This window comes from Quercus suber, unplaced genomic scaffold, assembly GCF_002906115.3.
Source record: "Quercus suber isolate HL8 unplaced genomic scaffold, Cork oak 2.0 scaffold_800, whole genome shotgun sequence".
In the NCBI taxonomy this organism is placed as follows: Eukaryota; Viridiplantae; Streptophyta; class Magnoliopsida; order Fagales; family Fagaceae; genus Quercus; species Quercus suber.
This window is the reverse complement of record NW_027070235.1, coordinates 194,680-201,950: the sequence shown is the minus strand read 5'-3', so window position 1 is coordinate 201,950 and position 7,271 is coordinate 194,680. Positions and strand designations below refer to the sequence as shown.

General features: G+C 34.9%; 1 long non-coding RNA gene across 1 annotated transcript; it reads right to left on the bottom strand.

The window, feature by feature from the left end:
* Window positions 1–337: 337 nt before the first annotated feature.
* LOC136064931 (uncharacterized) lies at window positions 338–1,832 on the bottom strand. Its single transcript, XR_010626586.1, has 3 exons — window positions 1,663–1,832; window positions 802–1,066; window positions 338–693 (listed from the first exon to the last, which is right to left on the bottom strand). It is a non-coding gene; the product is annotated as an uncharacterized LOC136064931 (long non-coding RNA).
* Window positions 1,833–7,271: the final 5,439 nt, after the last annotated feature.

Sequence of the window (7,271 nt, the reverse complement as noted above, 5' to 3'; positions counted from 1 at the left end):
GTACCAACTGTTGATGCAAGACCTTTCTGGTCTATTTTGTAACCGGGTTTGCAACTATACAGCCCCTGTGGCTGTTGGTTAGCTTTTAATATATTCCATATTTATCAAAAAAAAAAAAACTACAGAAATATTTAGCAATACCCTTTTTTGGAGTGATTTACGGTCCTAATGAAATTTTTTTTTTTGGTTGATTGCATTTACCACCTTTGATTCAATATTGACAATTAATATATTTTTAACAGTCATTTGGAAAGCACACGCAATTCTAGAAAGAAAAAAAGTGCTTAGAAAAAAGTTCCGTATTCCATAAAATGCATTGAAAAAGCCCGCATTCCATAACACCTACATAAGATGTCCTAACTATTTTTTTTGGGTTAAAAGACGATATCATTAAATCAAAAAACTGCATCCACGTCAGTACAAAGTCCGATAAAAAAGACACCATTACAATCATCCTTTCTGTCCTTGTAGCCTACATAAGTCCATACCCCCACCCTATGTAAGCGAGTTGGTACCCGGGGGGCCGGGCTGTATAAAGACATGTTACTCGGGTTCAAGCCCCCGCATTTACTCAGGGTTTAAGCCCCGCACTTACCTAGCCGCCAAAAAAAAAAAAAAAAAAAAAAGGCCTACATAAGTCCATAACACCTACATAAGTTGTCCTATAATTCTTCATTTCTGTCCTGGTAGACGCTGCAAATGAGCAACAAAACAGAAGTCAGATATTGTAAAAAGAAAAAAAATAATAATAAATAACAAAACAAAAATAAGATATTGCAAATTAATGAAAGGAAATCATACCCAGGGGGGAGAGTTGTCTCATTAGGATACCAGATCATTGCCATCTCATTCCGTCCACAGTTAATAAATGCTGGTGATGGACAGTCTAAAACTTCTCCTCTTCTGCTAATACAAATATAGAACTCAAGTAATTGAAATCTTCCATTCCGTCTGTTGCACTTGAATTGGATTTGGGGGGCTTCAAGACTTGATTTTGGTTTCACTGCTTGTTGAAAGTAGGCGTATAGCTCTTTCATTTTGTAATGTTCGGTTCTAGCGGTATGACCTACATATAGTCACAACAACAAAAATACACAAGAAACAAAACCAAGAATTACAACCAAGAATTACAAAAAATAAAACATAAATATATAAACTTCAAAGACAAAAAAGCAATACGTGCATTCACAGCAAAACATCTAAAAAATTATAACTTTTAACAACTCAAAACACCATTTAATTTATTTTAAACTCAAACTTTATAATATCAAAGATATATGAGTTCTATTCACTGTGATTACACTAACATGAGCATGGATTTAAGCACAAATCACACTACACAATTGCACCATGTCATAGAACACAAACATACACAGCCATATAAATTCCAAAACCTGAAACCCCCAAAAATCATCCCAGATTACCAATCATACACACAGATTCATATGCACACACCAACAAAATCACCATATTATAGCCATTTTGAGACAAACCCTAAATCAAAATATACCCACAAATCTGCAAACGACCATATCCAAACCCCCTTTCAAACCCAAATAAAAAATCACCAAATCCTTATATAACGCAATCCCTAAATTGACCAAGACCCAAACCAACAAAGAACCAAATCAAAAGAGAAAAAAAAAAAATAGAAACAGAGACCCAAACCCAGAAACGAAATCCAAACACGTTTGGCACATTTGAGAAGAGAATGGAAGATGGTAGTGGAAAAACATGGGTTTCAGCCATGAAAGAGGGAGTCTTCAACCGCCATGGGTGTGGGTGAGAGAGAGGGGGCCGCCATGGGTGAAAGAGGAAAAAAAAAAAAAAAAGAGCCAGAGGTCTAAGAGAGGATTTTGTATATTCTGTACCCGGCATATATATACCGCCTCCTAAGGGAGGAGAAGGGTTAGGATTGAGGCAAGAAGAAGAGAAAGTTTGGGCTAAAATAACGGTGCTAACGTAGTCAAAGACAAATTTGTCTTTTAAAAATCAAGGTGGTCATTTTGTAAGGTGATTAATGGAATTTACTGATGCTCATTAAATTAAAAAGTGACCTGCCACGTCATATTTTACACCATCGGCTGATAACATGCCACGTCATAATTTTACCCAATAAAACAAATAAACCTTTACACACAGTATTACCCCCAAATCTTCATAAGTCAATTACATCCGCTAAGGACCAGGTGGTTGTGCCAATGACGTTGGCCATTAATCTCAGTGACTTGGAGTTCTAGGTATTGACTGTATGCAATTCACCCATTTTCTCTCACAATTTTTTTTTTTTTTTTTTACATTTTTTTACTGTTGCTTTTTTAACTTTCAATGACCTCTTTTTTTACTGTTGCAATTCACCCATTTTAATACGTGTAATAAATGAAATGTTATATTCACTTTCTAATGAAATGCAGACGTGGAGATTCATTATTGGTCCGGACAGAACATTCACTCATGCATTATATATCCAAAAAAAAAATTTTGCGAGAATATATCAAAATAAAGTGAATTTCTAAAAAAAATAATACAAAACAAACCTGGACGGTTCAGAGTGCGAAGGCAATTTCTGTATTGTTTAGCGCGTAGGACGGTATCCTTGAAGTATGAAAAGGAGGTTCTATGAAGACATCTACCATGTTTCTCCCATTGTGCCGACCAGAAAATGAAATCATCGCCTTCAAAGTTTGGCCAATACACCCTCAGATCGTCAAGTATGTCCTTCACCTACAAAACGTAGACGTGTCACAAAAGATATCAAACAATAAATTATTTTTCTCAACAATAAACTTGACTGACCTGACTCATTGTCAGTCCAAGCCCAGATTTAGGACAAGGTTCGAGTATGGTATGATTAGCCCAAAATGGCCAAAGTCCATGCACAGTAAACTGCTGACTACTTGAAATGGTCTTGGAGCAACTTGGCCGGACATTGCAGAAGGAAATAGGCCACTGAAGTGCAAGCTTATAATAAGCAAACACTTCTTGAGTGGAGCTTAAAACTGGGGAGCAGAGAAGAAGCAGCGCCGGAAGGAAAATGGGAAACATCGGGAAATAGAGTATTTTGGCCAGAAAAGTTAATTTACTGCTCAGAGAAACATCCACACCCTCTTTTCTCTACCTTGCTCACCCTGTACGAATGATATAGGGGGTCGGCATTTTGTAGGAAAAAAAAAAAAGAGTTACCGTACCCTAATTCATTGTCCTATCCATAAAGTCGGAGTACAAAAACTACACATGGCAATATGGCATACGCTTATCATCAGTTCTTATTTATGCTGGTATTACAATTTGCGGTAGAACTTGCCCACAACTTGCCGTGATTGGTGGAGTGGTGACCGTCTACCTCACATTTAATATGTTGGATGGTATATAACCTTTTTCAATATTAGACCCACTTTAATCGAGTTCAACCAAATTCATTAACTGTGACATACTTTAATACATATATCTGACCATCCAAATAAATTGACACCATTGGGAAGACTACTCAGGGCCTAAATCAAATTCAAAATGGATGAGATGTGAGGAAATTAATTAAAATTTGCTTACACAGGATCAGTTTGTGACTTTTATAACCGTGTGTAATTTTTTAAACCGTTTCTAAAAAATATGTTGATATTGGTCTTGTTCGAAAGTAGGAGTCGCAAGCTTTCTAACGATGCTAAGATCACTCGAATTGAGATTTTTAGTTTTTTTGATAGGACTCGAATTAAGGTTCAAAAGCCATAAACGTATAACATTAAACTTATTGGTAGTTAGCAAACAGATTCAAAAATCGAAAGAAAGAAAAATTCAAAAGGAATTTATATATGTGCATCTCACAGGGCTTCTAGGAAGCTGCCTCCAGCATATTAAAAATAAATAAATAAATTGATCCCACTCTCTCTTTGAGTCAAGTATCATAAATATATTAAAGCTTAATATTTTAACTAAAAAACTGGAAGGTTCTACACACAATGGGGACTCCGACTCCCCTCATGTTATTGCAGATGATAAGTTGGATGGTATTGTAACCATGTTCACTCCTAGAAAGCACACCCCCTAGCTTAGCACACCCACTTTGATCGGGTTGGGACTGACTGATTTTTTTTTTTTTTTTTTTTACAGAATGTTGGGATAGACTTTAATATATATATATATATATATATATGAGTTGGGTTCAAGTTACACCTGGTGTAACTATAAAGCAATATTACACCACTCAATAACTTAATATTGAATTAATATTTTAAAAATCCAACCGTTGAATTACATATTCTACATGTTCTTAACATGCATGCCAATTTTTATATCAATCGGATGTTATTTACCAGTTGATCTATATACTCATATTTTATACATTATTTTAAACTACAAAAATTTGAATTTTAACAATTGATTGATGACGTAGTTATTAATTTTTGATCTCCTTGAAATTTTGCAAGCATGAAGAATATATAAAGATAATGTAATCTAACGGTGGATTTGTCAATATTCAAATACAATTAAAAAATATTGGGTGGTGTAACATTGCTTAGAGTTACACTAGGTGTAACTTGAACCCAACCCTATATATATATATATACGGGGGTTGGATTTAAGTTACATCTGGTGTAACCTTAAGTAATGTTACACCACCCAATAACTTATTATAAAATTTATATTTTGAAATTTAACCATTGAATTATATGTTTTAAATGTTCTTAACATTCATGCCAATTTTCATATCAATTGGATGTTTAAAAAAAAATATATCTTATTTATTATTAAATAAGTAAGGGATAATTTTTTTGATATTCTTAGGATCTTATTTATTAGCCCTTATTTATGACATTCCATACATATTTCTAAACCAAAAAAAAGGTGTCTCTCTCTCTCTCTCTCTCTCTCTCTCTCTCTCTCTCTCTCTCTCTCTCTCTCATGTTTCTCTCTGCTCTCTCTTTCTCCTCCATTGCTCTTCGATCTCTATTGCCATAGGGTTCCACCTCTATAGCCAGGTCACTAGCGCTGGCAACCAAAAAAAAAAAAAGCAAAGAAATTAGTGACTTATTCAAGAAGCCTGGAGAACTCAACTCATATTCATTTCATTCCATACATATGTTTGTCCTGACAACTGCATGTTATCCTACGCTTAGCCACTATTCATGTGATTTTTGTATGTAAATCATTAATTGATTGTATTGAGAAAATGCAGTGGCTATGTATTATGAAATTATTTGCTCAATTAATTAACAAGGAATTATACTATAAATCAGAAGTCATTGTCTTTTTTTTTTTATAAGTAAGAAAAAAAAACTTTATTAAAAGAAAGTACTACTACATTCGAAAAAAATGAAGGGTACGTTTGGTACACTGAATGCAGATTACATTAGGAATAGTAATCTTTATTACTGGGAATAGAAGACATTGTAATGAAATAATTATTACTATTCATTAGTTTGGTTGTTACATATGGAAAACTTGTAAAAAAAGATGTATAAGGAAACTTTACATTTTTGGAAATATATTAATTTTAAAACCTATTATATACACTGAGGAATAGCTATTACATCCATTTTAAGAGGAATAGCTATTCTTCAATTTAAAGAATAGTTATTCCAATGTAATAATTAATCCATGTAATAAAGATGTAACCAAATGACCGAATTGATATTACATATGAATAGCTATTCCATTACAGGAGCTATTACAGTGTACCAAACGTACCCGAAGTAGCCTGAAAAACATATGTACAGGAAACAACAAAAATGAAATTATGTTCAAGAGATATGTGTGTGTATATGACCATCCAAATAAATTAAACTTAACAAATAAACACATCACAACTTTCAATTTAATTTTTTTTAATAATGTGGTACAACTACAAGATTTAATCTTGGAAAAAAAATATTGGAAGCTGGTGAGGTGTTAGAGCATTTACACTGGGCATTCTAAATGCCATTGCCAAGCCCATTTTACCATTTTCACCCAAAAAGTGGCTTCATCCGGACTTCTAAATGCTACAATTGCAAAAGAAAATATTAATATTTATCTAAATATTAGTTTTCTCTCTCATTCACACGTCTCTCATCTCTATCTCTCCATCACTGAAGCTACACCAGACCGCAACCCACAGCACAACCAACCTAGCACCATGGGTCAGATGGCAACCCACGACACAAGCACAACCAACCATCGAACCACGACTGTAGCCAAACACCGAACCACCATCGCTACCTAGTAACCCAAGCAAAAAAAAACCCAGCACCACAACCTCGACCCATGGCCCATGGCCACACCAACAGTGACACCCACAACCCACGGCCAAACCGACGACGACACCATCGAGCATGGCCAAACCCACAAATCTGACCTCCATAACCAACAAAAACCCATCGGAGCACAACCAACAAAAACCCACCGGATCACAACCAACAAAAACCCATATCACAAAGTCACAATCCACAACCCACGATCCACAACCGAAGCACAAACCCAAGATCTCATAGGCACGAATCGAAGCACAATCAAACCCAAATAAGTAACAGAGAGAGAGAGAGAGAGAGAGAGAGAGAGAGAGAGAGAGAGAGAGAGAGAGAGAGAGAGAGAGAGAGAGAGAGAGGAATGAATGAAAAAATGAGAGAGAACGAATAAAAAATGTTTTTTTATGTTTGCCTTCCTACTCCAAGACTTAAAAAATAATATTTTAATAAAATGGTAAAATAATAGAGTTTTGGGATGTTCGAAGTATTGTAAAATAGTATGGTATAATTGATAAAGTAGCTTTTAAAATGGTAAAATAGAGTAGAATTGAAATTCGAGATGTGAATGCTCTTTTTTTTCTTTTTCTTTTTTTTTTTTTTTCTTTTTGATAAGAAATACTTGCATTTAATTAAGTTTCAAAGAAATACATAGCATCTTGAGAAATCGAAGATGCAAGGAAAGGTGGACACTCTTCTATCCAAGTCATAAAAGAGTCAATATTCTTTGCAAAAGCAGTTAAAGTATGGGCTGGTCTATTTCATTGTCTTCCCACGTGTGCTGATTGGAAGGTACGAAATGCATGAAGTTTAGAGCAAAAACCTGAGACCACAGTAGAGATGGAGACCAGGGCATCAGTGGGTTCTCCATAGCATGGTAGACCATAGTGGAATCTTACTTGAAAATGACATCTCTAACACCAATGTCCTATGCAAAAATAATGGCTTCATTCATTGCCTTAGCTTCTGCTTCCAAGGGATCCAACGGAAGAGGGAGACGTTTACTTATGGCATGTTTGGATGTTAAAAAAGGAGGGGAGTAGAGTAGAAGGA